At 42.3% G+C, this 8,995-nt stretch overlaps 1 protein-coding gene across 2 annotated transcripts in view; it reads right to left on the minus strand.

The window, feature by feature from the left end:
• Positions 1–8,995, minus strand: part of GSG1 (germ cell associated 1) — a 110,838-nt gene that overhangs the window by 38,948 nt on the left and 62,895 nt on the right. The gene's annotated exons all lie outside the window — the stretch shown is intronic.

The following is an 8,995-nucleotide window of genomic DNA, read 5'->3' on the forward strand; positions in this document are numbered from 1 at the left end:
CGCCTTGGCTTTTTTAGCTGCCGCGTCACACTGTTGGCTCATGTCAAGTTTGTGGTCAACCAAGACTCCTAGATCCTTTTCACATGTACTGCTCTCAAGCCAGGTGTCACCCATCTTGTATTTGTGCCTCTCATTTTTTTTTGCCCAAGTGCAATACTTTACATTTCTCCCTGTTAAAATTCATCTTGTTTGTTTTGGCCCAGTTCTCTCATCTGTCAAGGTCGTTTTGAAGTGTGATCCTGTCCTCTAGGGTGTTAGCCACCCCTCCCAGTTTGGTGTCATCTGCAAATTTGAGCAGGATGCCCTTGAATCCATCATCCAAGTCGTTGATAAAGATGCTGAATAAGACCGGGCCCAAGACAGAACCCTGTGGCACCCCACTAGTCACTCTTCTCCAGGATGAAGAGGAACCATTGATGAGCACCCTTTGGGTTCGGTCAGTCAGCCAGTTACAAATCCACTGAGTGGTAGCATAGTCAAGACCGCATTTTATCAGCTTCTTTACAAGAATATCATGGGGCACCTTGTCGAATGCCTTGCTGAAATCAAGGTAGGCTACATCCACTGCGTTCCCTTCATCTACCAGGCTTGTAAGTCTGTCAAAAAACGAAATCAGGTTAGTCTGACATGACTTATTTTTCAGAAATCCATGCTGACTATTGGTGATCACAGCATTCCTTTCTAGGTGCTCACAGACTGTTTGCTTAATGATCTGCTCCAGAATCTTCCCTGGTATTGATGTCAGACTGACTTCTTTTAAAACAGAGAGTCACATTACCCAAAATATCAGGAGGAGCTCCTCCTTTTTGTCCTAGAGGCAAATGGAAAAGCATCTCAGGCACGTAGTTCCCTTAGGTGTACCTGATCTACACATTTCTCCCACACCCACCCCTTCTTGTTTAGTCTGTTCCTCCTATCCCCAGGATCCTATCAACAAAAGAGTTAGTCATCTAACCAACTGAGCAGCCTTTACATTTAAAGGTGGAAACCAGAAGCATTTCAAATGCAGCAAGTCAATGACTGGCTAGTTCAAATTGGTGTGGGAAATTCAGTCCCACCCCAGCCTCACCCCACCTTCCATTCCACCCAGAGGTAGAGCACATGCTCTGCATTCAGAAGGCCCCCAATTCATTCCTTGGTGTTTCCAGTTAGGGCTGGGAAGTTTGAGAAAGATTGCTTCATGAACCTCCAGAGAGCCACTGCCGGTCAGGGTTGACAAAACCAAGCTAGAAAGGTCTGAATTGGGTGGGTGTGTTCACATTACCACCTGAGGGTGCAGTGATGTTGTGTACCTCCAGGTGCATTTCACATCAGCAGAGTTTCCTTAGCGTCTGATTCTTTTCTGCGTGTGCAAGGACACCTGGGGGGCAGGAACATTTTTACACCCTGCTATTGTGTTCACACTTTGGCAAGAGGTGGATTAGGCCTGGGCTTAAGGACTCCAATTCGTGTGAAGCTGGTTTGAGAAACAACTCATCAAGAGTTGTATTTCATAACAAAGTGCAGGTTGCATATGCATTTTGGATAATGTCACATGAACAGGGATTAAGAATCCAGCGCTGGAAATGCAGTGAGTATAAAATATCTTCCTCTGTTCTCCTAATTCTGAACCCTATTTTTCCCCTTGAAGATTATCAGGTGTGCAATTGGCAACAGAAACCAATCTGGAGAGCCATAGATTCCCTGTTGTCAGGATGTTGTCAGTGGCTCCCGACTGGTTACCCAGGAAAGTATAAAGACAAGGAAAAAAATTCTTACCATCCTTTTTTATCTCAATATTTACAGAGAAAGGCTATAGAACTCAGCCTCTTGGATAATGGCTTTGTCCCAAGTGAATCTCCACCCCCCACCCCTGTCTCCCCCACTTCCTCATTCATCACTTCTATGGGTGCTGCTAAGTGCCCACTATCTTTGAGCTTTTTGCTCTCCTACTTTTAAGGCTCTCCAGGTTCTGGGAGACGGAGTGTCTGGAATGCTTTCTAATGACACCGTGTCAGCCAGCTGCTGCTCTGGTTCTGCCTCCTCTTCCTCCTCTTCCTCTCCCATTATTTCCCAACTTTTCCCCTCATCTGCCTCTGAGCTGCTACGTCCCTCAAACCCCTGTTGTAAATCTATACTGTCTTCCTCTTCCTCCTCCCTGGAAGGGTCAGGGTGGGGAGGCAGTCTCCATCATTCTTTCTCTGCCCAGTCCCTGACACCTATCCCGGGATAATGGTGATGGTGATGATTTATTAATTAATTTAGTTTGTATACCACATTTCATCCAAAGATCTCAGGATGGTTCACAGCATAAAATCGCAAACTAAAAACACAAAGTTTGTTGCGCTTGTGATTACCTTATGCTATGTCCTGTAATTATCTATCAAAAGAGACATTTCCATAGTATGCTTTGTCAGAAAGAGTTTCTAAAACACAGAACTGTGAAGAAACTAGAAACCAGAACCTCCCAAGAGTTCAGAAACTAGAAGAAATCTGGAGTGGACCTCCAGCTGTCAGTGGATGAGGTCAGAGAAACCTCTTCCTCCCTTTGCAACTGCCACAAAAATCTATTCGTTTCTGCACCCACCACTCTCATCGCTGTGCTTCCCTCCACCACCACCTCTGCTAGAGATTCAAGTTTCTGAACTTCCCTGTGTTAAACTCTGAAGAATGAATAAATCTGAAAGGTGATGCTTATGCAAATGTCATGTTCCTAATCTGATCAGAAAACGGAGTCAAGATGGGGAGGAGGTAAGGCAGGGAACATTCAATACAAACTAATTGGCATCACGTCAACACTGCTGCCCTTTCCTGAGTTAGCAGCTGCTTTTACAATACGGTCTCTCCTTTTTTCAAAACTCCCAATTCCCCCTCCCACTGAAATATCTGTTTCACATTATTTTCCCCAAGATAAACTGCCTACATATTTCTATGCTGAATCTCACACTATTATTTCCTGCCCATATGGTGTCTCAGAAACCAGGGAGTCATAAAAGGAGTGACAAAGCATTGTGAGAAAAAGCATCAAGCTGCGTGCTCCTTTTTTTTTGTTTGTTTATTACAAATGTGAATTGTGTGCTGTTGGCAGATTCTTGTCGTTGTCTTGTTGGGCTGTGTATGTGATAAAGGGGAGCCATACCAAGGTGAAGGCATCTTTTTCTGTTTGTCCCCGTTTCAGTTTCAGTTTATTGGTCAGTTTTTCTAATAAGGCTGTTTCCCATACTATTTGGTACCATTGGTCCATGCTGACTCCTGACAGGTCTCTCCACTGTCTGGCTATGATGTTTCTGGCTGCTGAGAGTAGGTGGGTTATGTGCTCTTTATGAACCAAGAAATATTTAATAAAAAATATGTAAAAATAAAATATAATGTTAATTGTGTGTCTGTATCTGAGTGTGAATGAAGGAGAGGATGATCGAGACAGGGAGTAACCCTAACCCTAAAAACAGTGGGTGTGATTCTAAGATGCAAATAAGGAACTCCACGCATACATCCAAAATTTGGGAAGATTATATGGAGAGTGAAATGTGAATCCCTGGGAGCGGCTTCTAGCACAATAGAAAAATTGAAAAGATACAACAGAAATTAAAACACAACCTTAACAACAATTTAAACACTGATACACACATCATACATCCCTAAAAGACATCATTCACATAAAACCAATTTACAATTACCAGCCAAAAAATCCTCTAATCAGTTTGCACCATCAAATGCCTGGGAGGAAGTCTCTAGATGCAGGTAACCCCACTGCCTCACTCAAACTTAAAGATTTGCTTTTGGGAACTGTACTCACCCGCATGGGAAACTTACAAGGGGTGAAAATATTCACATGTGTGTCTTCACTGCTAATAGGGAGAGGCAGATTAGAACAGTGATTAAGAGCACAAGCATGCCAATAATCACAAAGAAGCCTCTGTCTCAGCCTCATTCCCACCACCCCTTGTGTCTGTAATATGGGGGAAACAGTGCTGCCAGAGGTGGTTTTAGGGTGGCGCAACAAGTGTGGTCGCCCTGAATGCTGCGCTGCAGGGGGCACTAAAACAGTGTTTCAGAATGGAGCAGGTTGTGCGTCTAATTTTAGCGTTGCACAGGGTGCCGCTGAAAGTTGAGAACCCTAAGACCGCCACTGATGCTGTCCTACCTTGTATGGTTGTTGTACATTATTACAGAATAACTATGAACACCGAATGCCTGAGCTGGGAAACCTGAGACCTGGTGAGCAAATGGGCTCCTGCAGCCTCTCTACCTGGCCCTCAGGACTTTCACTGCCCAGCCACAGCTTTTCTCCCCAGGCCACACCCACTCACCAGCCCTGCTTTGCACCCTCCTCAACTGTTTTTGCCTGGCTGGAATTTGTCCTTGAACTGGCCTAGATGGAGGATAGAGGGTGATGTGTGAGTTTGTGGAGAAAGAAACAAAGGGCAACAGCTGTGATGGGCACAGATCTTTACTCACTGTGGTTTCATGGGTCTGCTTGTCAAAGGGACACACCCAGAAACCTGACCTCAAAGCTCTCCTGAGCATATGAATGTTGCAAGGTGTAGACTCAGCAGGAAGTGCCATATGACCATGTGAAGTGTCTTATTCTTCTCTTCCCCACCCCCACATGTCCTCCTCATGGCTATGAGTGGTCTATGCCACCCCCACTGGTTATGAACAGCTTGGCTAATATGTCCATTAGAGCAACATGTGAAGACTTGTCATGATGATGGGACCAAAGAATGACAAATTTGAGCATTTTGATTTCTCTCTGCTTACAACAACAACAACAACTTTGTGTCACCCTCACTGCCACCTTGCCTCTCCCCCTTCTGGTAAGCAGCAGAGACATAAGGTAAAGGTAAAGGTGCCCCTGCCCATACGGGCCAGTCTTGACAGACTCTAGGGTTGTGCGCCCATCTCACTCAAAGAGGCCGGGGGCCAGCGCTGTCCGAAGACACTTCTGGGTCACGTGGCCAGCGTGACATCGCTGCTCTGGCGAGCCAGAGCTGCACACGGAAACGCCGTTTACCTTCCCGCTAGTAAGCGGTCCCTATTTATCTACTTGCACCTGAGAGTGCTTTCGAACTGCTAGGTTGGCAGGCGCTGGGACCGAACAACGGGAGCGCACCCCGCCACGGGGATTCGAACCGCCGACCTTGCGATCGGCAAGCCCTAGGTGCTGAGGCTTTAACCCATAGCGCCACCCGCTCCGAATAGCGCCGAACCTCCAAACAAGCAGAGACATATCTGCCAGGAATTCAGGTAAACACCTCCTCCCTTTCTGAGCAGCACTGATTCCACAAGGAACTTCCATCTGGAAGATCCCTTCATGGGAATGCACAACTTTTTCTTTTTTTCCACAGATCGCCTGACATTGCCATTATCAAAATGCCAAAATACTCGTTTTTCCATTCAATTCAGATTTTTCCCTCACCATGGAAAAACTGTGAAGTAAAACTAGTCCATTGCAGATCAACAGCCTGATGGCGATGTAGAAATCCATTAGCACATTTTCACAAGCAGGTTTCTCACAGAAGTAGTGATGTTTCTGTGGATGAACTTATTGCCCTACTCCTGGATGTTTTGTAGCCCAAATAATATTTTTTTTTTTTTTATAAATATTTATTAAGTTTTACATAAACAATAAAGAACAACATAAACAACACATAACACAGAAAAAATACACAAACATAAAACACAAAAACAACAGTAATAAACAATAAAAATAGAGAAAATTAAAAAAAAAATACCCTTTTTATCTTCATAATGACCTTGCATTTACTTGTTTCTGCGACTTCCCCCAACCTCCCTACTCTGTATTCCAAATCAAATGTTCTGTCTGCAAATTCTTTCCCTCTATCATAATTTAAATTTCTCATCATCTTAAATCCATATCCCATAATTATATTTCCTTCAGTCTAGATTTTAGATCTTTTTCTGTTCACCTTTCTTGCTAAAAACCAGTCACCTTCAGTCCGATATCTTCAAATGTTCGTTATCTTGCAGTATTTCTGTAAATAGTCTTTAAATTTCCTCCAATCTTCCCTCACCGTCTCTTCTCCCTGGTCTCTAATCCTGCCGGTCATTTCTGCTGATTCCATGTAGTCGATGACTTTCATCTGCCATTCTTCCAGAGTGGGTAATTCTTCTGTCTTCCAATACTGTGCAATAAGTATTCTTGCTGCTGCTGTAGCATACATAAAGAAAATCCTATCTTTCTTGTGCACCTGTTGGCCAACCATGCCCAGGAGAAAGGCTTCTGGCTTCTTCGAAAATGTGTATTTAAACACTTTTTTCAGCTCATTATAAATCATCTCCCAGAATGCCTTAATCTTAGGGCACGTCCACCAAAGGTGAAAGAATGTGCCTTCAACTTCTTTACATTTCCAACACTTATTATCGGGCAAATGGTAAATTTTCGCAAGCTTGACTGGTGTCATGTACCACCTATATATCATTTTCATTACATTCTCTCTTAGGGCATTAGATGCCGTAAATTTTATACCGGTGGTCCATAACCGTTCCCAGTCAGCAAACATTATATTATGGCCCAAGTCTTGTGCCCATTTAATCATCACTGATTTCACTTCCTCATCCTGTGTATTCCATTTTAGTAGCAAGTTATACATTCTTGACAAAATCTTAGTTTTGGGTTCTAACAATTCTGTCTCCAATTTTGATTTTTCCACCTGGAAGCCAATTTTTCTATCCATTTTAAATGCTTCCATTATTTGATGATAATGGAGCCAATCTCGGACTTTACTTTTTAATTTATCAAAACTCTGTAGTTTCAATTTGTCTCCATCTTGTTCTAAAATCTCCCAATATTTTGGCCAGTTTGCCTCCATATTGAGCTTTTTTAGTGCTTTTGCTTCCATTGGGGACAACCACCTTGGGGTCTTGGTTTCAAGCAAGTCTTTATACCTCATCCAAACTTTAAACAATGCATTCCTAACAATGTGGATTTTAAACATTCTATGCACTTTAACCTTGTCATACCATAGATATGCATGCCAACCAAAAACATTGTTAAATCCTTCTAGATCCAACATGTCAGTGTTTTCAAGAAGTAGCCATTCTTTTAACCAACAAAAGGCTGCCGCCTCATAATAAAGTTTCAGGTCTGGCAGGGCAAAGCCCCCTCTTTCTTTTGCGTCGGTCAATATTTTAAATTTTATCCTTGGCTTTTTGCCCTGCCAGACAAATCTGGATATATCTCTTTGCCACCTCTTGAAACAATCAATCTTATCTATAATTTGCAGTGTCTGAAACAAAAACAACATTCTTGGCAATACATTCATCTTTATCACAGCAATACGACCCATTAAGGAGAGTTTCAAATTAGACCATATATCTAGATCTTTCTTTATCTCCGACCAACTTTTCTCATAATTGTCTTTATATAAATTTCCATTTTTCGCAGTCATAGTAATACCCAAATATTTCACTTTTTTCACTACTGCCAATCCTGTCTCATTCTGAAATCTTTCTTTCTCAATTTCTGTTAGATTCTTTGTCAAAACTTTGGTTTTTGTTTTGTTCAATTTAAACCCTGCCAGTCGACCAAACTCTTGGATCAGTTCTAAGGCTCTTTTCACACTGGATTCTGGCTCCTGTAATGTCAGAACTAGGTCATCTGCAAATGCTCTTAATTTATATTGTTTAGCTCCGACCTGAATCCCTCTGACCAATTGGTCCTTTCTAATCATATTCAGCAACACCTCCAGGACTGATATAAACAGCAAAGGAGAAATTGGGCAACCTTGTCGCGTACCTTTCTCTATTCTGAACTCCTCAGTGATTACACTGTTTACAATTAACTTAGCTTTTTGTTCAGAATAGATTGCACCTATACCATTTTCAAATTCCTGACCTACCCCCATACTTTGGAGATTTTTCTTCATAAAACTCCAAGAAATATTATCGAAGGCCTTCTCCGCATCCACAAATATTAGAACCGCCTTAGTATTTATTTTTTCTTGTAAAAATTCCAGAATGTCTATTATATTCCTTACATTATCTGATAAATGTCTTCCTGGGAGAAAGCCTGCTTGGTCCTTATGAATCTCCTCTATTAAAACCTTCTTGAATCTTCTAGCCAGAATATCTGCAAAAATTTTGTAATCCACATTAAGTAATGATATTGGTGTAGCCCAAATAATACAAGCATTGCCTATTTTCACTGAGTGCCAAATGTTGTGGGCATGTCAGAATTTCAAAAAATCAATTCTGAGGTGCTATTATCTCATGATCTAAACACATGTGGGGAGTTACCTTGGAGACTGTAAACATAGTATATACATTGGGATTTAAGATAACACTACAAGCCTTCTCCCTGTGGATTTAAAAAAGTAACAATCTGCATGCACAGGTACAGAAGTACTTGTTGCATAATGGAGGGTGGGGAGTAATGGTTAAGGGGAGGGGCCAGGAATCATCATATGCAAACATTCCCTCAAGGACCACCCACTGGTGCAGACAAAAGATTGTGGAATACCTAAGAAAAATCTAACAGTAAGAAAGCGTGTTGACAGTCATGTGGCCAGTTCGCTCTTTAAAGCTGAATCAGAGTAAACAGCAACAGAAAGAGTGCCCAGACACAGAGCTTTAACACAGAGACCTGTGCCTGGAAAGAGCAAGGTCAAAGGTAAATGTGGATAAGCCTCCTGTGCTGCTATTGTTTATCACTGCTGCTTGTAAAAAAAAAAAAAAGTTGAAAGGTGGTCTCACTCCTTCTCCTGCAATGTGCCACACGGAAAATAGTAATTCAAAAGGCGTGTACTGTTTTTTGGGAGGGGGGTGTCAATTCACACAAACTCATGAAATTGCATATGGGTGAACTACTGACTAGTAGACTGAGCCTTGTTCCAGAATCCAGAGCTTTTAAAATCCAGGCTACCCGTTCTGCATTACAGATTCCAATGGTAGTTCAAATTATTTGTCCAGAAGACACTTGCGATGATTGGTATGCGAGCCCCACATTTTCAAAACACATGACTTAGCTTCCTGAAATCATGAGATGAAAGAATAA

Source organism: Podarcis tiliguerta (assembly GCF_965153285.1).
Source record: "Podarcis tiliguerta genome assembly, chromosome: 10".
Taxonomy (NCBI): Eukaryota; Metazoa; Chordata; class Lepidosauria; order Squamata; family Lacertidae; genus Podarcis; species Podarcis tiliguerta.